The sequence below is a fragment of the Schistocerca serialis genome, chromosome 8 (genome assembly GCF_023864345.2).
Source record: "Schistocerca serialis cubense isolate TAMUIC-IGC-003099 chromosome 8, iqSchSeri2.2, whole genome shotgun sequence".
NCBI classification, from domain to species: Eukaryota; Metazoa; Arthropoda; class Insecta; order Orthoptera; family Acrididae; genus Schistocerca; species Schistocerca serialis.
The window spans coordinates 319,103,918-319,129,243 of NC_064645.1; positions in this window are offsets into that span (position 1 = coordinate 319,103,918).

Sequence of the window (25,326 nt, forward strand, 5' to 3'; positions counted from 1 at the left end):
ACAAGTTCTAGTAAAAATGGTGTCGAGACAACAGAAAACGTTTTGTGTTCTTCGTTTTGCGTTCTGCGTTTTGCGCAATGCTGGTCAGTAATAGTTGTTCAGCATGACTCTCGTGCTAGGTACAGCACAGAGCATTAGACGACAGCATTTATTTATTTATTTATTGCCAAATTATAGACTTGTTACCTGATGTTTAAAAAAGGTAGTACATCTTACAATTTTCGTTTTTCATCTTTTTACAGTTTTATTTCCTTTTGTTTTATCTAAAACATTTACAAAGAATGATACTTTTCAAAATAACAATAATTTAAGGTTGAAATACAAATAAATTTTGTTGTTTTTTTTAAGAAGAACATAAAAAGAAGATAGGATACATGAGAGATTTGTTACTACCATCACCGAATGTGACTGACGGTGAATACCTCGGAATGGTTTCTTCGACGTGAAATATGCTATACCGGCTGATACACAAAGTTGAAATATGCTATCCCGGCTGATACACAAAGTTGAAATATGCTCACTTTTTTTTATTTACTTAAATTTGGCATATTTCGTGACAGTAACTTTTCCGTTAGATGTTTACGAGGCGGTATTGGTCTTGGCTTCAGTTGTCTAATGGAAGTATGATTCCACAATGCATCTATGTCGGCTGCAGAAATGACCTGGTTCAATGTGTTTGGCTCATTTTTGGTACTTCACATACCATTTCTTCGAATGTAGTTTCTTCTTATAGTTTGTATAAAAATATAGTAACATAATTCAAAATTATTTATGACGGCGACCTGCACATTCTTCTACTGTCAACACACACCAAGAGTTAACTGTCGACTGACTATACTCAAAGACGACTCCAGCTTCAAAGACATTTTACACAACACACAAGCTTCCACTTGTAATTAGTCTCTTTGCTATTCTTCGACACATTTACTAATAGTAATCAATATGCTTTCACTCACAAAAATATAAGTAAATTAACATATAATAAGGCTAATTAAAATAAAAAAAATTCTGACAAAAAATATAAGAAAACATTTACAATTTGGTATCGACAAATCCGGTAAAAAAATAACAGATCTCCCAGATCCATTACAGACGGCATGAACAATCCCGAGAAACAGGCTGTTTGTGTAAAGGCAAATCGCCGGGCCGTCCCCGAGTGTCTGACACGGATGTCAAACGCATCCACCATAGTTCCACAAGTTGTCCGCAGAAATCCGTTCGCCATGCAGCTGGACAGCTAACACGCCCCCGACGTCCGTCTGGCGTGTGTTGCGTCGACGTTTAATCATGAAACCATACAAAATTCAGCTACTGCAAGCTCTTCGTGAAGGTGGCAAACAACAACGTGTGGAGTTCTGCAATTTGGTTCTTAGCAAGGTGGAGGATGACAGTTTAGTGTTTAGTGACGAGGTAACATTCCATTTAATTGGAAAGGTGAACTGCCATAATGTGATACATCGCATAACAGCAAATGTGGAGTCTGTAACTCAAGACCTGCTTGCTGCAGTGTGGGAACAACTTGCATACTGCATTGACATATGCCGTGCCCCTCAAGGTTGGCATACTGAACACCTATGAAAAGGTATTAAAAACTTTTTTGAGTTTCCCGTTTACCAGAAAAAGCAAAATTCGTTGTATATGTTTATTAGTTTCAGAAATATAGACGTTCCAAGTCAGATGATTCTTTTTGATACGCCCTCTACAGGTATTGCGTTCTCTACAGCTTGAAACAATAAAATAGGCCATAATGAAAAGTATTACTGACATACATGTGAAAATTATTCGCTTTAACTATGACGAGGCATAACTGTCTTAAAAGTACATCGTGATGTAACTGAGCCATGGCGCCATCATCAAAAGATAAACACCAAATCATCTCAGCATCGTCACAAGCATAAATGAAACACCGCATATAGTGGGGTCATCTTGTTAACAGCGCTATTCTTCATAACAAACTGCCGTACAGTAGCCACTAAAAGTTTGTGTCGCAAACTCGACAGATGTCGCTACCGTAGGCGTACACATATTCTTAAAGTATATAATTGGGTGATATGGAATAGAAAAAGAATATACACGGTAAAGCGTGTATTAGGTTTACATGGTGTATAAGTGATGACAGTAATTTGTTTTTCTTTATTGTTACTTCATTCTCCCCCGCATCATGTACCCTGGGGAAAGGGGGGGTGGGGGGGGGGCGGCTGACAGTGGTACAAGTAACTCGCACTTTTGCAGTTGAAGGTAATGCTAACGTAGATGCTAAAAACAAAAAAGGAGGAGACAGATGTATCAAGAATTTAAAGTAATTGAAAAGGTGACGTAAATGGAAGAAATATAAATAACATAATGCTGCCTTCATGAATCGTTTTGCAAACAGTGATGTAAACATGGACAGACAGCACAGTTAAAAACACCCGAGAAACACTTGAACGCTAGACACAAAGAAATTGGAAAAACACTGAACACGACAGAGGGTACACTGACCATTAAAAACAGAGTAGAGTACCGTGCATTTTCACTATAATTGGAAAAGCAAACGTTTTGAACAGTAGTGCTGCCGACAAGATGACTCTTGTGTATACCATTATTTACATATGTTTGGCGATGCTGACGCTAATTTTGTGTTTAGCTTTCGATGATGCCACAATGGCTCCAGTATATTAGGAGATGTTATTATAAACCATATCTAAAGATGTTCATTATATACCGGAACCGGTAGTCTGATGACATAAAAATTTGTGACCACAGATGTGAAGTAGAGGAAATTTATTCTATTTTCGGGTCACTGTTCAATTCGCGATCATGACGCAGCTTGTGATTATTGTAGTGGTTTTTAATACCGAAGGACGGTAATGTCGCATTACGAATTATTTGATGTATGTATATCCTTGATTGCACCTTATTCTAATAGTCTAGTGGCAGCCACGAAAGCAAAAAGGTGAGACAGTACAGTTCGGATAATAATTCGTGTTTGTTCTCTCAGTTTATCTTCATCTCACCACAAGTGTGCCATGTATGCAGCCCAACTTACAACAAGGGATCGGCAAAACACAGTGCCTAACCATAGCATCGATGCTTCAACTAGAATTTATTGAAGCGGGTGCAGATAACGACGTATCGTTTGCAAAGCGGCCGTCGGCGTTTACTATTCAAGTACTCTTCTTAGTTACCCTTTGCGAAAGCACTTGACCGGATCCACAGAAAAAAAGCTCTGATCGCTATTGAATTAAAGAGGTTTCGCTGGACATATTTTGAAAGTACGCCAAAGTTTATACAATAGTTTATTAGAACACATATCGACAAAGAGCTAATACCAGAAATGAATATAAATCAGAGAGGAAGAAGGCAAGGCTGAACAAGGTTGCTGAAGTACTGCTAAGTCTACATCGACGAACTGGTCAGGGAATGGATGATGGACAGTATACCTCAGGTATAAGTACAGGGCCAGGGAAAATTTCGAAATACAATGGTTTTTGCTGACAACCAAGTAATTGTACAGGGCAGTGAAGACAAATTGCAAAACTTTACGTAGATTAAACAACGTAAGCCTAAATTATAATCTGAAGATATCAACAACATAAACAAAGACAATTTCCTTTTTAAGAAAGGACTCTATAAGGACTTAGATTGTCATCAGTAACATAAGAGGTGTCCGGTGTGCAGTATCTAGAATGTGACATAACTTTTGAAGAAGAGACAGACAAGAAAAGTTACTACCCGTCAACACTTATGTGGCACAGTAAGAACAACAGTGTATAGTAAAACTAGAAGAAGAACACAACTGAAATTTTATAAAGTGATGGTACCTACAGTACTAAATGGAGAAGAAAGATGAACATTAATATCAAAAGAATTAACATCATAAATGAAGTTACTTACATCAGCGAAAGGATGTAGAAGAGAAAACAGAACAAGGAACGAAGAAATAAGGGAAGAACAGGGGTAAAGTCATTAAGTGAAAAAATAATTCAAAGAAACAAGGATTGGAATGAGCATGTACTACGTATGTCACCTCAGATAATTCCTCGAATGGCAATGGAATACAAACCCTATTAGAGGAAGAAATGTGCGAATGCCGAGACAGTGAAGGTGAGGCTTTAACAGGCCTAATCCTGGATTGGCACAAGAAGGATGAGATGAAGGAGAATTACCAGCTATGACCATGACCACGTCAGACCCCAAACGCTATCTTACAATGAAAATTTTATAAGCACATATAGTAAAAGCACTTTACTTGTGTGTGCACCATTTGGAAATTTAAATAAAGAAAAAAAGTAATTTCGATTATACGATAACTTGAAGGATGATGTAGGCATTGTCAATGTCCTCCAGCACTTCTTTTGCATAATAACAATTCTACATATCAATAGAAAAGCAATAATACACACATTCGTGCGAGCTACATTATTAATAATGCACAAAAATAACAGTGAGAGCGTTATTGAAATGTATTGCGCAGCTAGTAAGATTTTGTGACATGACTGTATCTTCAAAGAGCCAGCGGTCAGCAAACGGCGGCTCGCAGGCCACATGCGGCTCTTTGGTCCCTTGAGTGTGGTTCTCCCGCGACATAACATGTGAGGGTGCACACATACACTTCCATAAGCACAAAATATCAACGCGTATCGTCAAGTCGTACCTTCAACAAACGGGGTGTAAATTACGACCACAGCAAGAAACGAGGTTTTTGGTCTTTTAAACGAAAAATTAAACTCGAGGTACATACCTATCATTGCGTCATTCCTCAAGAAGGGCTTTTTACGCAGACATTTCCGAAAAATGTTCCGAAGGTTGTTGAATTTGTGATCAAGATCTAACGGTTCTCTTTTAATATTCTATATTGGTTTTATGCTTTTTGATACCACGTAAGATAAGAGGTTAGCATTAATTATTTTCTTTACGTAAGTGAGACAGTTAGAAGCAGAGTATCTTAGAGGAGGCCAAAATAAATGTTTGTTTTCAATTTAAATGAGCGCCAGGCTCCCTACAAGATTATCATAACTGGTTTTCATTTAAATACAGTCAAGGCCAAAGTTCACAGATCTACGACAAATGGTATAACTGAAAGTATTTGAACTCTCGCAAAATTATCTGATGGAATTATTAAGATTTAAATTAAATAATGTTTTAAAATGATTTCATCACTTCTGCTCTTGTGGAAAGGTGTAAGAAAAGTTAATGTTAAGTCCGCCGCGTAGTGGCGGTAAATTGTTGCCAGTCAGCAATCACTGCTTTCGTCTTCTTGATTGCTGAAAAATACTAATTATTCCCTCTTTTCAATTAAAACATTGCGATTAGTGGCTGGCATGTTATTGAAATAATACAATGAACTCACTTTTACACATATATTTCCATCAATAACTTGATATACCCCTTTTTTATCGTCTAGCCGAAAGAACAAAACGAACATCTGCTAGCGCTCAACGCTACACACAATATCTATCTAAGAAGAGTAACATGAAAATCAGAAACAGCAGAGGAGCGAGTAATAAATTATCTTTTCCATGTTCTATAGTTACATAAAAATAAAAATGTTTTGTTTCAACCTATTCTTTAGTGCGATATTGTTTATCATTGTTATTGTCTTTCCCTGCCGTAGTATCGACGTTATATTTTTTGTAAATAATTTTATATTTTTTTCCCAATTGATTTTCAGTCTGGTCTGTTTGGTCTTATTCAATATTTTTGTACACACTTCACACGCATTATTCTTAAACATCGCAAAAGGGACACTACAAAGATTGTCGGCTCCATTATACCTATAGCGCTTAATCACGCCAGTGTGAAGAATCCTTGGTTTAAGTGGAGAATGAGAACCAAGATCTTTTACTGGCTATTTCACCTTGAGAAGGTAGTTGACCATCCAGAATTAATGAATGATCAGTTAATCCAAAAACTTTCTTTCATGGTAGACGTTACGTCCCATAGCAAGCTGCTTAATCGTAAACTGCGGGGGAAAAGAACTAAATCTTTCGATGTCAGATGAAGTTCAGAGACAAATTAACCTTTTTGCTCAAGTCTCTTAGAGAGTAACTGTGATTCACTTTCCAAGTTTGCTTTTATGCCTCCAATAAAATAATTCTGATACTGGCGTTCGCTGTTTCAAAACTACGTTTTTGAGTTCGAAGGAAGCTTTCCAAATAGGTTTCAGGAATTCATAAGCAGCAAAGCGACGCTGTCTTTTCTTAAAAAAATCTCTTCATGCTATTGTAACAGAATTAAATTTTTCTCTTTGATAGTAACATGGCAATTTTTGAAATGCAGTTGGTGGATTAAAAAAAAATTGTGGAGCTTGAAGATTCAACGTCTTTGTGCTGATATAGAAATACTGGAGAAAAACTACTAGGAACTCATTGCACAGCACAAATGGTCTGCTTTGAAAGACCTGAAGAAGGAAGAGATAAAAGTTTTTACCACCTGTAATAGCATTTCTCATTGTGTAGTCAGCTTAAAAAATATCCTTTGCTGTTCTTTCCTTGCGTCCAATCATTTTCAAGCATGAGCCTTATAGAGAGTAAAGTTAGAAATCGTCTTATTTATTAGAACTTGAAATCGCGCCTAAAAAAGAAATTGTTCCCATTATCGTTTCTGTTAGTCATTGTCCTAATTTAATTTTATGGATACCTTAAAGTTTAATTTTGACAATAATTAAAGTCGCAATTAAGTATAATATCGAGTTTTATTCACAATTTCTGCAGTTTAATTAAGATTTGAAACTGTAAGTAAAGTTTATTAAGTTAATTTTGAGGAATATTGGCCGGCCGGTGTGACCGAGCGGTTCTTGGCGCTTCAGTCTGGAACCGCGCGACCGCTACGGTCGCAGGCTCGAATCCTGCCTCGGGCATGGATGTGTATGATGTCCTTAGGTTAGTTAGATGTAAGTAGTTCTAAGTTCTAGGGGACTGATGACCTCAGATGTAAGTCCCATAGTGCTCAGAGCCATTTGAACCAAGGAATACTGTGGACTAAAAGGAGATGTAGTGGCGAGTACTGAGAAAGGTATGCTGAGGTGGTCTGAGCATACATAGTGGATGAACGAAACGAGATAAACAAGTTCACAAGATAAGTGTGAATGGGAGACTTGGAAGAGGTAGACCTCAAACAACGTACCTCAGTAAGACTGAGGACATTTTTAGCAATGGCCAGCTTAGAAATACTGTAATTAATAATAATGTGTCAACATATATACTATCAGTTTTAAGAAGTTGGTTCTCAAAATGAATTTCATTTGTTGTACTGTTAATATTTGGCTCTGTTGAGTAGTAAGATAACCGACCATTGGCGTGTACCAATGATCCCAACTGATTACCCATTCATTTTAAGCGACTTCAGTTTGGAATCAGGATTTTCGTTGGCAATAGCAATAAGTAAGGCTCACGATTAGAGAGCACAGGGACGGGAGGGAAGGAGATTGACAAAGGGGGGATGGGGGTAGATATGGATGTAGGGAAGGAGAATGTGGAGGTGGAGAGAGAGAGAGAGAGAGAGAGAGAGAGAGAGAGAGAGAGAGAGAGCGAGAGGAGAAGAAGAAGAAGAAGGAGGTGGAAAGAGGTAACGGGGTGGAGGAGGAGATGGAGAGAGAGAAAGGAAGAGGTGGAGAAGATGGAGAGAGGGGGAGAGGGAAGGAAGAGGTGATGGAGAGAGAGGAGGAGGAGGAGGAGGAGGAGGAGGAGGAGATGGACAGAGGGCAAAGGTGCCGTTACAGCCCCTTGGTGTACGCCCGCGACCAGCAACTGATTCATAGGGAAGTTTGTCCCACGTGGTCGACCCGCCGCGGTGCGCCATCGCAGGCCACGCGGCTATACAAGCGAAGAAAGGCGGCCAGCTACAGCTAGGCCCGCGGCTATCGATTGGTGCAGCGGGCTGCCGCTGCCGCCAGCGGACTGTACTGTGACGTCACTGGCGGGACTGACGTCAGAGGCTGTGACGTTGCTGGCAGCCTAATGACTCACAGACCCGCAGCCGCCGCCCCCACCCGTAACCGCCCGCACCGCGCATGCGCGAAGCGTGGCTGGAACAGTGGGTCGCCCGACACGCTGCACACTTGAACGCCAGAACAGCTCGCGGTCGGCTGCGAGCCCGGCGAGGGAGTTCGCTCGCGCCACGTGTGTAGTCGTAGTCTCCATCCGGCCATCAGCCCGCGAGCTGGGCCGTGATTCGCGTCCCGCATCTGTGGATCTCGGCAGGCTCTAAAGGTAAACTGCTAGACACCCTGCCCCCCCCCCTCCCCCAACCCCAAGCACAAAACGTGTTTCCCTGACTGCCGAAAGCTCAACTGAATCGCTACGCAAGATGATCCTCTCTGCCATAATTCTGGCATGGTCATCTTTCTCCCACGTGCAAAAAATTAAAACATCTCGTTTCATGACACACAGTCCAAAATTCCGATTGTAGAAATAACTGTTTTTTTTTTTCAGTCACGCGTCCTATTCGTTCGTACCTGCTAATAAAACAGTCGTCGATAGACTGTTCTTCTGTATCGTTCCCACTATCTTTCATCTGATGTACAACAACGTACACCAAATATTTTAAAGCCTTCTGCAGATTTTTCATCCATCTCTTTTAAGTCATTCAATGCAAGCCCTTTTCTTCGCACCTGTGGTTTGGAGCAGGCTTTAATGGCAATTTGGTGACAACTCTGACCTATATGTTTCCAAGATTATAAAACATCCAACCAGATCGTTACATAACATGATCCTGAACTATTCTGTCTGCTATGTTCCTCGCATGGGTCCTATTGTCTTCTCTTCACAAAAAAATATGAAAGAAACATACCTCGTATCATGACCTAGCCCGACAATGTGACTATAGAAATTATTGGTTTTTCAATCACATGTCTTTTTTCTTCTTTCTAACGAAACTATCATAAATACAAAAGAGTGCTGAAAAGTACCGCCTCCAATTTTTTTATTTTGTTCTCAGTATCGGTTGAGATACTACCTGTCACGCGTGTTACTCGGTCGTCTTCCCTGCTTCGCTGGCACAAGTTACCAAACCTCCGCCGATAGAGGGCTCTGAATCGTAGAGTGTAATATGGCGGTGTATGACGTAACTGTGTCGGTGCGTGAGATACAACGTGCTGTAGTCGTGTTTCTAATCACAGAATAATTTGTCCAGATATGCAGCACACCCTCCTTCTGCACGGCAATGCTAGACCATGCACGGGCGCTACGGCATCTGCTGCAATCCGACGCCTTGGGTTCGCTGTCATGATCATCCTCGTTATAGTCCCGGCTAGGCCCCATCCGATTTTCATTTGTTTCCAAAACTTAAATAATGCCTTGGAGGACATATCTTTGATAGTGGTCAAGTGGTACAAGCAGAAGTGGTGATGTGGCTCTGTCAACAGAGACTTCACCTTGATTGTGATGAAGCCTTACAGGCAGACATGAGGCTATAGTTCCGTCAACAAAGAAATTCTACAGTGAAGATATCAAGAAACTTGCCTTCCGTTGGGAGAAATATGTTCTTTGTCAGGGTGAATATGTCAAGAAATAAATATATAGGCGTGAGGAACAAAGAGGTAAAAAGTTAATAGAGTTTGTTTTATTTAAAAAGCTTGAAGAATTTTCACATTAAAATTTCGGATGTATTACTGTCCAGTACGCCCTCGTACATTTATCCTTATTCGTTCTTCAGTACCATTCCAGTGGTTTTGCATCAAAGAAATTGGAGGGGAGAAAGGATTACCATCAGTTTCATATCAGAAGGTTGAAAGTCCCAGTGATTCAATTTAGTCCCATCGTCGGCCAAACAATGGAAAGGAGAAATTAAATGTGTGATACCTGATGTACATATGACGCACAGCATGTATGTTCAAACCTTCTTCATATGTTTCATTTTATTTAATCAATGCATGCCTTTTGTAACCCCATAAGTAACGAGTATTTATTTTATTATAATTCCAGTCACGGACCACAAGTGTATATAAATCAGGCTATTAATTTCAGTCAAAGATCATAATCTTCAGACTTGGGTAAATGGTCATCATTGCCTCAATTCAGTAATCCGGTTCATAGACACTTGTGGTCCGCACTGGAAATTTAAGAAAATAAGTACTTCCTGGATCGCTGGAAAATCTTGTTGTGACTAGGTTGCAACTCGTCAATCAAATTGTTTCCTTTGTATGCTTGTTCGACGTATTTCGTACGCGAACACACGGGAATATTAACAAAAATGGTTCAAATTGCTTTAAGCACTATGGGACTTAACATCTGAGGTCATCAGTCCCCTAGGCTTAGAACTACTTAAATCTAACTAACATAAGGATATCACACACATCGTTGCCGGAGTCAGGATTCGAACCTGCGACCGTAGCAGCAGCGCGGTTCCGGACTGAAGCGCCTAGAAACGCTCGGCCAAAACGGCCGACGAATATTAACATTCTCAGCATATTTGTGCTCCTGTTGAAATTAATATCACGTCACGCAACAGTACGTGCTTCGTTTATCCCTGTTCCTTCCGTCTGATCTGTGATTTTCGGCCTCGTTCATTGGTCCAATCAAGCCTACGTGGAAGTAAGATAATGGACTCCGTAACGGTACGGTCCTACGAATCAGCTATTAAGATACATTTAAAAAAGCTAGTCACTTTGCGTTCTGTCTTTTGTGCTCCTCGGAGCATGACAGGCTCTGCGAGTGGCAACTAGCAGATAGCGGTGCCACTTATAGGTCAAAGACCACCGCTGATTCTCGAAAATGACAACGCTGAAGGCCGGAACATTTGTACAGATGGGTTTACGCCAACAGCAACAACAACCAACAGTTTTCCAAGGGGATGGCTAGCAAAGGCTGCTCTTCCAATACTGTCTCACCAAATAACAGGACACAGATTATCAGAGTAATACATGGTGGAGATACACTCATGCTCATAAATTAAGGATAATTGCAGAATGGGATGCCACACAACGTGGCGCTACACAACACTGACGCTAATAGCATATGCATAAAGGGAACACACACGACACACATCTGTCACTCCACGATATTGGTGATAAGTTGAGAAAACAGTCCCGAAACACATGTGCTACAAAACGCTACTATTTCCTGTGCATGTACCCCGACATCAATATGGGGTATGATCACCATACACAGGTACATAGGCTGCACAAAGGGTTGGCATACTCTGGATCAGGTGGTCGAGGAGCTGCTGGGGCCTCCCATTCTTGCACCAGTGCCTGTCGGAGCTCCAGAAGTGTCCTAGCGGTTTGAAGACGTGCAGCGATACGTCGACCGAGAGCATCCCAGACGTGCTCGATGGGGTTTAGGTCTGTAGAAAAGGCAGGCCACTCAACTCGCCTGTTATCTTCTGTTTCAAGGCACTCCTCCACGATGGCAGCTCGGTGGGGCCGTGCGTTATCATCCTTCAGGAGGAAGGTGGGACCCACTGCACCCCTGAAAAGGCGGACATACTGGTGCAAAATGACGTCCTGATATACCTGACCCGCCACAGTTCCTATGTCAAAAACATGTACCAATCATAATCCCACCCCACACCATCAAACCACGACCTCCATTTCAAGGACATTAAGGGGTTGGTATTTGGTTCCTCGTTCACGCCAGATGAAAACCCTGCGAGAATCACTGTTCAGACTATACCTGGACTCGTCCGTGAACATAACCTGGGACCTCTGTTCCAATGACCATGTACTATGTTCTTGATACCAGGCTTTACGGGCTCTCCTGCGACCAGGGATCAGTGGAATGCACCTTGCAGGTCTCCAGATGAATAAACCACGTCTGTTCAGTCGTCTGTAGACTGTGTGTCTGGAGACAACTGTCCCAGTGGCTGCAGTAAGGTCCCGAGCAAGGTTACCTGCAGTACTCCGTGGTCGTCCGCGGGTAGTGATGGTAAGATATCGGTCTTCTTGTGGTGTTGTACACGGTGGTCATCCCATACTGTAGCGCCTGGACATGTTGCTGTATGCTGGAAGCCAAGATTGGCACCTCGTAACGGAACCACAAGTAAGCACAGTCGCTGCCAGACGCAACGAAGAATGAAAGACGTTGGGGTAGACGGGCCCCCAGGAGTTCCATACTCCACCACTGCAGCATGCTTTCTCACGTCAGAGCGAGGTGCCACTCAGCCCACTCTGCAATCATCGCCGAAGACGACAGCACCGTCTTACTACAGTCAGCATTGCGAGAGACGTAATAGACAGAACCACAAAGCAAAGTTTGTAGTTATTTGTACTTCGAGAGAGGAGACCATTATCTCGTACTACGATGAGGTGACAGAAGTCTTGGGTTACCTCATAATATCGTGTAGCACCTCCTCTTTGCCCGGGAAGACTCCTACAGAAACACTTCGCCATTCTGCCTCCATAGCCGCCCATAATTGCGAAAGTCTTGCTGAAGCAGGAATTTGTGCATGACGTGACCCTTCGATTAAGTCCCAGAAATGTTCGATAGGATTTATATCACACGATCTAGGTGGCCGAACCATTCGCTCGAATTATCCAGTATGCTCTCCAGACCAATCACGAACAATAGTGGTCCTTTTACATGGCGCATCGTCATTTTGGAACCATTAATGGCTGCAAATGGTCTCCAAGTAGCCTAAAATTACCATTTCCATTCAATGATCGGTTCAGGAGGACTCCACGTAAACAAAGCCCACACCATTATGTACCGACTACGAACTTGCACAGTGTCTTGTTGGAAACTTGGGTCCATGGTTTCGTAGGATCTGCGCCACACACGAACCGTACTATCAGCTCTTACAAACTGGAACCGGGAATCATCTGACCAGACCATGGTTTTTTGGTCGTTTAGGGTCCAACCGATATGGTCACGAGACCAGGAAATGCGCTGAAGGCAATGTCGTGCTGTTAGAAAAGGCATTCGCATCGGTCGTCTGCTGTCATAGCCTATTAACGCTAAATTTCGTCTCGCTGTCTTTACGGATACGTTCGCCGAACGTCCCACATTGATTTCTGCGGTAACTTCACGCAGTGCTGCTCGCCTGTTAGCACTGATAACTCAAAGCAAACACCGCTGCACTCAGTCGTTAAGTGAAGGCCGTCGGCCACTGCGTTGTCCGTGATGGGAGGCAATGCTTGAAATTTCGTAGTCTTAGCACACACTTGACACTAGATCTCGGAATACTGAATTCCGAATTTCCGAAAAGGAATGTCCCATTCTTCTTACTCCAATTACCATTCGGCGTTCAATGTTTGTTAATTCCCGTTTTGCGGCCATAATCACGTTGGGAATATTTTCAGATGAATTACCTGAGTACAAATGATATTTCCGCCAATGAACTGTCAATTTATATTTCGTGTAGATGACACTACCGCCATCTTTATACGTGCATGTCGCTTTCCCATGACTTTGTCACATTAGTGTATATCAAGTTATAAGTTAATGTACAGTGACAGTAACACCCACGACAGTCCTGTGGACATCGTTTGTTAGAAAGTTCAGTATTACATCTTATCAAGTTGTGATAAAGTGATGTAATATTTTGTGTATGTTGTAGTATCAACAAGGCCTCCTCCAGAAATTAATATAAGAAACCACTACCTGGCCGACGGGTGTTTTTTCGTCCAGCACAACAGCCCCCTTGAGAAACGAGTGGTAGTAAAATGGAAACACTTTTAACGACATGCGGAAGATAAATAACGAGTAAACCACTGAAAGAAACACATTTTAATTTCCACAGGCGACGGTAATATTTGTTACGAGGGGCGTTTGAAAAGTCCGTGCAAAGTCCGAGAGATGGCACCACCAGCGAGTATCGAGGTTATGTTTAGTCAGTAGCATCTTTGGAAAGAACACACACCAAGTTTCAGCCATATTGGTATATTTCTTTGTGTTTGGCATTCGTGTGAATCAAGGAAGTCGAGTGATTGTCAAAAAATGGACGAAAAAGAATTTCCTGTGGTGATTAAACTTTACTTTATGAAAAGCAAAACGCCTCAGGAGACTAAATAGGAGCTTGATAAACATTACGGTGACTCTGCACCTTCGATTGTTCCGAGATTGCTCACGCTTGTCCAAAAGCGGAATCGTGTGAAGTGTTGCAAGGATTGTTTGCAGCTGTTCAAGAAGAATCCGCAAGACTTTAAACGTCGTTTCGTCACTGTTGATGAAACATGGATACATTATTATACTCCTGAGACCAAAGAACAATCTAAACAACGGGTTACCAAGGGAGAATCTGCACCAAAAAAGGCGAAGACCATTCCTTCTGCCAGAAAGGTTACGGCGACTGTGTTTTGGGATTCGCAAGGGATAATCTTCATCCACTATCTGGCAAAGGGTAAAACTATTACAGGTGCATATTATTCTTCGTTATTGCACCGTTTTAAAACCGAGCTGCAAGAAACACGTCGGCGATTGGACCACAAAAAAGTCATTTTCCATCACGACAATGCACTAGCACACACCTCAGCAGTTGTCTTCTCAAAATTAATGGAAATAGGATTCCAACTCGTTTCACATCTCCCCTATTCTCCAGACTTGGCTCCCTCGGACTACTATTTGTTCCCCAATTCGAAGAAATGGGTGTTGGGACAAAGAGTTTCTTCAAACGAGGAGGTGATTGCGCCAACTAACAGCTATTTTGCAGACTTGGACAATTCCTATTATTCGGAAGGGATCAACAAATTAGAACTGCGTTGGACGAAGTGTGTAAGTCTAAAAGGAGGCTATGTCAAAAAATAAACCAGTAGCGACGCCTAAGGGCAACTAATGGCACTAACACCGTTAACAACGCAAAAACTGCAGCATTCCTATTAAGTTGGGTACCCGTGCAGTAAATAGTTTTCCGTGTACAGTGAGTCACGAAGCGGAAGTCTGATTATAACTACTCTATACTCTAGTAACTGAAACTAACTTATAGATGTGAGTATTGTATTGCATTGAACTGGGGACCTAGAAACGACGGACAGGCTTCGCCCCCACCATACAACACAGCACCTCAACAGGCCACAGCAGTGCACCCATTGTGTAGTTCGGCCCCCAGTGCAAACCCCCCGCCCCCGGGGAACGTCTCACACCAGACGAGTGTAATCCCCATGTTTGCGTGGCAGAGTAATGATGGTGTACGCATATGTGGAGAAAGTGTTTGCGCAGCAATCATCGACATGGTGTAACTGAGGTGGAATGAGTGGAATCAGGGCTCATTCGCCGAGACAGATGGAAAACCGCCTTAAAAACCGTCCACAGGCTGGCCGGCACACCAGACCTCGACACTAATCCGCCTGGCGGATTCGTGCCGGGGCCGGCACGCCTTCCCGCCCGCAAATCAGTGCGTTAGACCTCACGGCTAATCGGACGGGCTTAGAAGTGAGTAATAAAGCCATATCTTACTGCGATAAGAAAAAAACAGATTTTAACTTAAGCCAATTTTAAAAAGTAATAGGCCGCCTTGTGACATGTTTGATCGTTTCTTAAGAAATGCCGACTTAGCAGAACGTGCCTTCCTCCCAGGACTCCCTCACACTTTGCTGTGACACACCTGGTAAAGTTCACACCTAGCTGGTGTTGGATTTGACATCTAATGTAGGCGGAGTGGCATGCCATCTTAGTAGTAGGTAGCAATGTTGACACGCGTTTCCCTCCGCTAAATTTAAGACATTTAAATCTTAATACAGCGGAGAGATTTTTTCGTTAGAACTACTAGCGGTCACGTGTTAGAGCTAGTAGGTTATTTCACGTACTGACAAATGCAACAGAGTGCTGAATAAAAATGTCTCGATTACCACCGTCGAGCTGCTGATGAAATTCTTTGTTTAAAATCCACCTCCTGTCGACAGAGCATCACCTCGTTCTTAGATGCATTTACAGCATCATTATAGGCGATTATAAAACCATGAATTTGTGACTTACCACATCGTAATATAAATTACATTGTCAGTATAACTGTCCATTGACCACCGCCTATACTCGACATCAGTTTTCAATAATCACTCACAGACGGTAGGTCGCACTAGCAGTAGAAGGTATATAAGGGTGTCGGAGGGATGTGGAAAATAGTGCAGTCGTAATGCGGAAACGGAGCAATATATTTGACGTCAATAACGGCATGATCATTGGCTTTCGGGCCAGGGGTGGAAGCTCTTCTGAAAAGTGCGAAAAGTGACAATTGAACATGAATAAAGAAAAGTGTGAAGTTATTCACATGAGTACTAAAAGAAATCAGCTAAATTTCGATTACGCGATAAGTAACTCAAATCTGAAGGCTGTAAATTCAACTAAATACTTATTAATTACTTATAATTACAAATAACCTAAATCAGAAGGATCACATAGATAATATTGTGGGTAGAGCAAACCAAAGACTGCGATTCATTGGCAGAACACTTAGAAGGTGCAACAGGTCTACTAAAGAAACTGCTTACACCACGCTTGTCCGCCCTATTCTGGAGTATTGCTGTGCGGCGTGGGATCCGCATCAGGTGGGACTGACGGATGACATCGAAAAAGTACAAAGAAGGGCAGTGGGTTCTGTATTATCGAGAAATAGGGGAGATAGTGTCACAGACACGATACGTGAATTGGAGAGGGCATCATTTTAAAAAAAGGCGTTTTTCGTTGCGACGGGATCTTCTCATGAAATTTCAATCACCAGTTTTCTCCTCCGGTTGCGAAAACATTCTGTTGGCACCCACCTACATAGGGAGAAATGATCATCATGATAAGATAAGAGAAATCAGGGCTCGCACAGAAATATTTAAATGCTCGTTTTTTCCGCGTGCCGTTCGAGAGTGGAATGGTAGACAGACAGCTTGAACTCTCTGCCAGGCACTTTATTGTGACTAGCAGAGTAATCACGTAGATGTAGATGCACGTAGATGTAGAAACGTCTAGGTTTGTAAACTGCTCGCTTACTGCCGTGGTGGCAAAATGACGTTACCAAAAGCCGGCTCCGAGGCAACTGTGGTGCACCACGAACCATAGATGACAAGGGTGAAGAACGGCTGCGAAGATGTATACGGGTGAATACACGTGAAACTGTTGGACAACTAACAGCCCAGATGAACAATCGGGCTACCAACAGCGTCTCCTCAATGCCCCGTTCAGCGAACGTTGCCGCATTTGGACCACCACAGCAGGTGCCTCGTCCATGCACACATGCTGATTACTGTTCATCAGCGACAAAGGCTGAAATTTGTACGCCATTACCTCAACTGGAGATCTCTGAGAGGCGAAAGGTGGCGTTTTCAGATGAGTCACGTTTTATGCTCCTTCGGGCAGTCGATCGTTGAATCGTCGGAAGGGTCCAGGCAAGAGAAGAGAGGTGTTTACCCTAGAGAATGTTTTCCTGACATTTCCTGTGTGATCTGTCATTCTGGAAGACACAAGGGATCTACGCAAGTATGCATCTATCCTTGGGGAACATGTCCATCCCTACTTGCAGTTTGCTTTTCCTCCACACGATGGCATCTACCAGCAGGACAATGCAATTTGTCACAGAGATCGCAGGGTACGTGCGTGGTTCGAAGAGCACCAGGTTGAGTTTACCGTAATTCCCGTGGCCACCAAAGTCCCCGAATTTGAACACTGTTGAGCATCTATGAGAACATCCCGATCAGGCTGCTGCTGCCATGGATCCTCAATCGAGAAACCTAGCGCAGCTGGCCACGCCGTTGGGATCAGCGTGCCTCCACGTACCTGCCGGTACCTTCCAGAATCTCATTGACTCTCTTCCCGCACGTCTCCCAGTCGTCCTCGCAGCAAAAGGTGGTTACTCAGGCTTCTGACAAGTGGTCGCATTAATGTAACTCAACAGTGTAGTTCAGGAGATATGACGTCATAAACATCGAGATGTGTGAAAAACTAGCTTGTGCTTAAAACGGAGCACTTAACGTCTTCCACATAATTTCATACCTTTTCTAAACTTTTTCTCGGTTACATCGTTAACATAAAAATGTACCGCCACTGACTCATTTGCAAAGCATTCAGAAGTTGGAAACTTTTTTATAGATGAAAATTTGAGTCTTTAAAGAATGGGCGATGTACTAGGCTACGGGCTAGATACAAGTAGACGTGCTAAGGCTTTTACCACCCGAGCCAAGTTACTTTATTAACATACAATCGCGGGAATGGCGGTTCAAATTCCCGTTCAGCCAACCTCATTTATGTTTCTCTTGTTTTCTCTAAATCACTTTAGACAAACGCCTGGATGGTTCTTCTGTAAATGACATCATCGACGACGGATCGTTAAACGCTGATGTTCGTTGTGTTACACGTCTTGAGTGTCAATTATTGTATATCATATGCTTGTATAATGATTCGTTAGCCGGCCGCTGTGACCGAGCGGTTCTAGGCACTTCAGTCCCAGACCGCGCTGCTGCTACTGTCGCAGGTTCGAATCCTGCTCGGGCATGGATGTGTGTGATGTCCTTAGGTTAGTTAGGTTTAAGTAGTTCTAAGTTCTAGGGGACTGATGACCTCAGATTTTAAGTCCCACAATGCTTAGAGCCATTTGAATGATTCGTTAAGAACGTATTTTTCGACGAAATACTTCAATGTGGCGGTGTGTATTGCTTCCCTCGAATTTTCATCACTTTCCTTTTTTCTCAGAATTGTTTGTATCCAGGTATCATGTTTCTCCTAAGTAGAAATGCTCCCACTTGTTGGAAGAACGATCAACATTCAGTAACACCACACTGTCTTAATGAATGTGTACCATCTTTACATCGAAGTCACCAACAATGACACGTAGTGGAGCATAACATTCCCGCGATTGTATGTCAATAAAGTAACGTGGCTCGGGTGGTAAAAGCCTTAGTACGTCTACTTGTATCTAGCCCGTAGCCTAGTAAATCGCCCATTCTTTAAAGACTCAAATTTTCATCTATAAAAAAGTTTCCAACTTCTGAATGCTTTGCAAATGAGTCAGTGGCGGTACTTTTTTACGTTGACGATGCTGATGTTCCATCATTTCGGCATATCATACCAAACAGAACAACGCTCCATTTAAGAAAATTGTACCAGAATGCGAGATGGGCGAAAATGAAACAACCACCCAATGGCGCAGATTTAGACTTTTCGTGCGCCGCGCGGGGTAGCTGCGTGGTCTGAGGCGTCTTGTTAGGGTCCATGCGGCTCCCCCAGTCAGAGGTTCGAGTCCTCCCTCGGGCATTGGTATGTGTGTCGTCCTTAGCGTGAATTAGTTAAAGTTAGATTGAGCAGTGTGTAGGCTTAGGGACCGATGACCTAAGCAGTTTTGTCCCACAAGACCTTACCACAAATTTCCAAATTAGATTTTTCGTGTTTTCGCAAAACTAATTTCGGCGTTGTTCTTTTGCCACAGATACTGACGATTCTCCTCCAGCGATTCTCCTCATGTTACCTGTCGTATGCGTGCCTGAGCTTCCTTCCTAATGTCGGCGTAGTCGACAGAACGTAAGCCTAATCTTCCTTTGGCGCACATTTCAGAATTTAGTCTTGTGGCTAAAGCTCACATTTGGATGTGTTTGGTTCCAAATATATAATTATGGGAATTGGTTTCTGCCTTCAGCAAACGCACATTCTTCTTGTTGACCACCCACACATGGTTCGGCGGAGTTTCGCCAACAGTGTATTTATTTTTCTTAGTATTACGTACTGACACGTATATGGCTGGATGACATTTGCAGTACAGCTATTTTTCTCACTGAGAAACTGGAGCAAACAACAGATGTACTGCAAATGTCAGCCAGCCACATGAATAACACTGTACAAAGCAGGTCAGACCACGTCGTGACAAACATCACTATGGACTAGTGTGCGGGCCACGGGCGGGCCAAGGCTCTGCCTGTATCGCCTTTGTTCGGTCCTTCCTGGAAATAGCATAGCGCGACGTTTCAGTTTTTACTGTGCTGTGGGATTTTTCTGTCGGAACAACTCCTCTGTTCGGCACAATCTTCGTCAGCATTTTTTACCCCGCGCTATTTGTTCGTGGTATGAAGAACGTTCACAGGTGCGGTCGGTATTTCCATAAAAAGAGGCAGTCTAGCGATCTGTCTTCACAAGCCTTTCAAAATGAATGGGAAATAGAAGAAAGGGATGAGAATTCTCAATATCTGTCATACAATCGCATGAACGACGGGTACTGCCAATTTGCTAGGAAACGATATTACAGTACCGTACAGCAGGCACTTAAATATTTAGTTGATAATGAAAGAGCAACGACTTATCTTATAAAATAGATTAAGGAAAGGCAAACCTACTTTTCTAGCACTTGTAGACTTAGAGAAAGCTTTTGACAAGGTTGACTGGAATACTCTCTTTCAAATTCTGAAGCTGGCAGGTGTAAAATACAGGGAGCGAAAGGTTATTTACAGTTTGTACAGAAACCAGATGGCTGTTATGAGTCGAGGGACATGAAAGGGAAGCAGTGGTTGGGAAAGGAGTGAGACAGGGTTGTAGCCTCTCCCCGATCTTATTCAATCTGTATATTGAGCAAGCAGTACAGGAAACAAAAGAAAATTTCGGAGTAGGTATTAAAATCCATGGAGAAGAAATAAAAACTTAGAGGTTCGCCGATGACATTGTAATTCTGTCAGAGACAGTAAAGGACTTAGAAGAGCAGTTGAACGGAATGGACAGTGTCTTGAAAGGAGGATATAAGATGAAAATCAACAGAAGCAAAACGAGGATAATGGAATGTAGTCGAATTAATTCAGGTGATGCTGAGGGAATTAGATTCGGAAATGAGACACTTAAAGTAGTAAAGGAGTTTTGCTATTTGGTGAGCAAAATAACTGATCATGGTCGAAGTAGACAGGCTATAAAATGTAGACTGGCAATGGCAAGGAATGCGTTTCTGAAGAAGAGAAATTTGTTAACATCGAGTATAGATTTAAGTGTCAGGAAGTCGTTTCTGAAAGTATTTGTATGGAGTTTAGACATGTATCGAAGTGCAACATGGACGATAAATAGTTTGGACAAGAAAAGAATACAAGCTTTCGAAATGTGGTGCTACAGAAGAATGCTGAAGATTAGATGGGTAGATCACATAACAAATGAGGAAGTATTGAATAGAATTGGGGAGAAGAGGAGTTTGTGACACAACTTGACTAGAAGAAGGGATCGGTTGGTAGGACAAGTCCTGAGGCATCAAGGTATCACCAATTTAGTATTGGAGGGCAGCGTGGAGGGTGAAAGCCGTAGAGGGAGACCAAGACATGAATACACTAAGCAGATTCAGATGGATGTAGGTTGCGGTAGGTACTGGGAGATGAAGAAGCTTGCACAGGATAGAGTAGCATGGATAGCTGCATCAAACCAGTCTCAGGACTGAAAACAACAACAACAACAACAACAACAACAACAACAACAACATGAAAGAGCAAAGGATTAGAATGGTCGACGATTGGGATTCATTGATCAGTAAATCAACAAGCGCTGTGTGCCAAATTTGCACTCATATAGCACTGTCAGTTGCAATTCCTTTTGATGGTGTTGAACGAAGAGTGTGGACACAACAAAGTACGTTCTCTATATCAAGGGGCAAGCCTGGTACGATATTTCTATTTAAAACTCGCTATTTTTGATTTTATGAAGGAAAAATAAGTACACGAACAAAAATTGTAATTGGACTTCACTGCACACTGACCACAATAAATCATTGCAGTGTGACGGACAACCTCTTTCTGATTTGATGGGGATCCATATAAAAAGACACTGTCCCGCTCCTAAGCTCATTGCCGTTAAAGAAAACGCTAGGTTTGAACAATTCACTGTGGCCTTGAAAGAAATACAAAAATAGTTTCCTAAACGTTTTGAGGACACTGTGAATCTTGTATCCTTTTGTTCCGAGCTGTTTTCGTGATCGTTTGCCATTTCAGTTGAAAGCGCACCTGTGTATGCGCAGAAGTATCTGTCTGATCTGCAATGTAATTTCTGTTTTAATGACAAATTATTTTGAATTAAAACTGTTCAGGACGTCTACATTACTTTTCTCAGGTAGAGTTTTCACATCTCCATAAGGAGGTTGCAGAAGCGCTACAATATTTAGATTGATATATTTGTATGAAAGGCCTTCTTTCGATTATGAAACTAAATAGATCACTATTAAATGGCAACTTGAGTGCGAAAATCTGTGAAATTGTCTGCGTCTGTCGGTATGCCGACTCTGTGTACCAGATAAAAATTATCTTCAGTGTGGTAGAAATAGTTAAATAATACTCAATCTTTTTCATGATCTATGTTGTTGAGAAACGTGAGATATAAAACAAAGTCGCATGCAGTGCTACTGCATTGCCATTTAAAGGTGCCACGTCCGCAGTTTTCCTCCTCCCCCTCAGACAGCGTCGAATGGTGGTGGGGGAAAAGTGCAGCGAAGCTGAGTACTCTGGCACTCGTACCACAGCACGGACCGCTAGCCGACATCTTGGATGACCCTGGTCTAAAGGTAAAGTTCAGCGTCCTGGCTCTAGATGGGTCAACGGGGGCCGACCGACCGCCTTGTCATCCTCTGCCAATGGAGTGAACGGATGCAGTATGGAAGGCATGTGGTCGGCACACAGCTCTGCCGGTCGTTTCGCGTTTCTTGACCTTGTATCCGCTACTAATCGAATAGCTCCTCAGTTGGCCTCATGATACTGAGTACACGCCGTTCCTGTCCCACCAACAAAGAAAAATCCATGGTAGTGTCGAAAATCCAACGTTTTTGCTCCACATGACAGTCACTCTAACAACTCAGCTACAGAAGCGCACAAACGATACTATGTAATAGTAAGAAAATGATTGAACCCACTGACGGTAGTAGAACTTCACCAACACATATGTGTGTTTTATGCAAGAAGAATTTGCATTTACTCAAGACAAAGCCAAATTCCGTAATTTTAATTTAGTAAGAAAACACAGAAGTAAAATTGAGATTCAGCCACAAGATGAGTTAAGATTTACATTAAAAATTGGTCTCAGCACTATGGGACTTAACATCTGAGGTAATCAGTGCCCTAGAACTTAGAGCTACTTAAACCTAACCAACCTAAGGACATCACACACATCCATGCCCGGGGCAGGATTCGAACCTGCGATCGTAGTGGTCGCGCGATTCCGGACTGAAGCGCCTAGAACCGCTCGGACACTCCAGCCGGCAGATTTACATTATGTTGCAAATTGTAACAATTCGATGAATGCTCGTGAAAATGAGGGAGAGACGATAAATTTGTCTACTTCCAACCAGAGACTCGACCCGACTGTTCTCGTGGTTAGTGAATACCAGAATAGAAACGCAAGCGGACTGAAGAGTGTTGGAAATATCCGTAATTAATCATGTAATGACGTAGATTCAAAGTACACTGTGCAGCCACATTGTGACCACCTGTCAAACTCTGATTAACCACGTCTTGCAGCGCAGACTGCTCCACGACATGCAGGAAGAGAGTCAATGAGTTCTGGAAGATACCGCCTGGATTGTGGAGCTATGTCGACGCCAGAACCGTGGGCAGTTGCGCTACGTTTCCACGTTCAGGGTTCATGACGCGAACAGCCCGATCGAGGTGGTCCCACAGGTTCTCCATGGGGTTTAAAACCTGATAGGCAGGGGAGAACGGTAAACTCGTCCTGGTGCTTCGAACCATGCCTGTGCACTGTGAGCTGTGTGACACATTGTATTGTCATGCTGATAGATGCCATCGCGAAGAGGGAAGAACAAACTGCGTGTGATTATCAAGGATAGATGCATACTGGTGTTTATCTATTATGTCATCCAGAGATCATGGAGGGAATGCCACGAAAACATTGGTCAGACCATGATGCTCCCTCTTCCACCCTGGTTCCTTCCGAGTGTTGCACGGTGTTTGCTTTTTGTCCAGTGAAGCATAAAATACGATTCGTCTGCAAATACGACCTGTTGCCACTCGTCAGCAATGAACAGCAGTCAGAATGGGTACAAAAAACAGGCGCTTGCTCTGAAGGCCCATACGCGTCACAGTTGGCTCAGCGCCGTTTTGGAGAGAGACATTTTGCCATTCGCACTGTACTATAACCACGGCGCCACGCGAACAGTTTACAAACTTAGCTCTTTCGGAAATGCTTCCACCCTTGGTCCGAGAGCCAATCATCATTCCCTTTCGGACTTCGGACAGATCGCTCCATTTCCTCATTACGACACTTCTTATCTAGCGCTTTACGTATCTACCACTACCAGTGCTGCCTCCGGCCGTTTGTGAGTGTTTATTGCACACTGACATCGATCATAGGTTGTGGTCGCATTAATGTGACTGGACCACACATAGAGTAAGGTGGGGTAAATCCGAGCGGATGGGTAAACCCGACCGCCCTCCTTTTGTGAGAAACGGCAAAGCGGAGCGATTTCGCATTAGTGTTACCATACAGAGCATTCGAAATAACGAAAATGTCACCTTAACAGCTTTGCCGCATTTGACATTTAGACACGCAAAACTGAACAAGTGTGTTTTCGATTGTTTCAAGCCGGCCGGTGTGGCCGAGCGGTTCTAGGCCCTTCAGTCTGGAACCGCGCGACCGCTACGGTCGCAGGTTCGAATCCTGCCTCGGGCATGGATGTGTGTGATGTCCGTAGGTTAGTTAGGTTTAAGTAGTTCTAAGTTCTAGGAGACTGATGATCTCAGCAGTTAAGTCCCATAGGGCTCAGAGCCATTTGAACCATTTTTTTGATTGTTTCAATTTAATTTTTGTGCAAATTGCATCACTAGATCTACCTTATTAAATAAAAAGATCGCAAAACAAACGGTAAGTGATTTGTGTATTGCATATAGTGGCCTATTCAGTGTATGTATCGCCTTAGATGGAAATGTCGTGTAAATTGTTTGTTTGTGTGTTAAATGAACCATGGCATGGTGGGGTAAATCAACCCGCTAAATGGTGGGGTAAATCCGACCGCATATTTTTTATCGTTTATGTGTATGGAATATTTTATTCATGTAAACTCCGCTGCAGAGTGAAAATCTCATTCTGGAAACATCCCCCCAGGCTGTGGCTAAGCCATGTCTCCGCAATATCCTTTCTTTCAGGAGTGCTAGTTCTGCAAGGTTCGCAGGAGAGCTTCTGTAAAGTTTGGAAGGTAGGAGACGAGGTACTGGCAGAAGTGAAGCTGTGAGTACCGGGCGTGAGTCGTGCTTCGGTAGCTCAGTTGGTAGAGCACTTGCCCGCGAAAGGCAAAGGTCCCGAGTTCGAGTCTCGGTCGGGCACACAGTTTTAATCTGCCAGGAAGTTTCATATCAGCGCACACTCCGCTGCAGAGTGAAAATCTCATTCTGGAAAGTGAATTTTTGTTTATTTTTAGGAAAATGGTACTAAATTACAAACTAAAAACGACAAAATGCAATCAAAACGATATTCGTCGAGCAGTTGCGGCAATACAAATGGGAATGTCTTTACGAGCTGTCACTCGTGATTTTAACAT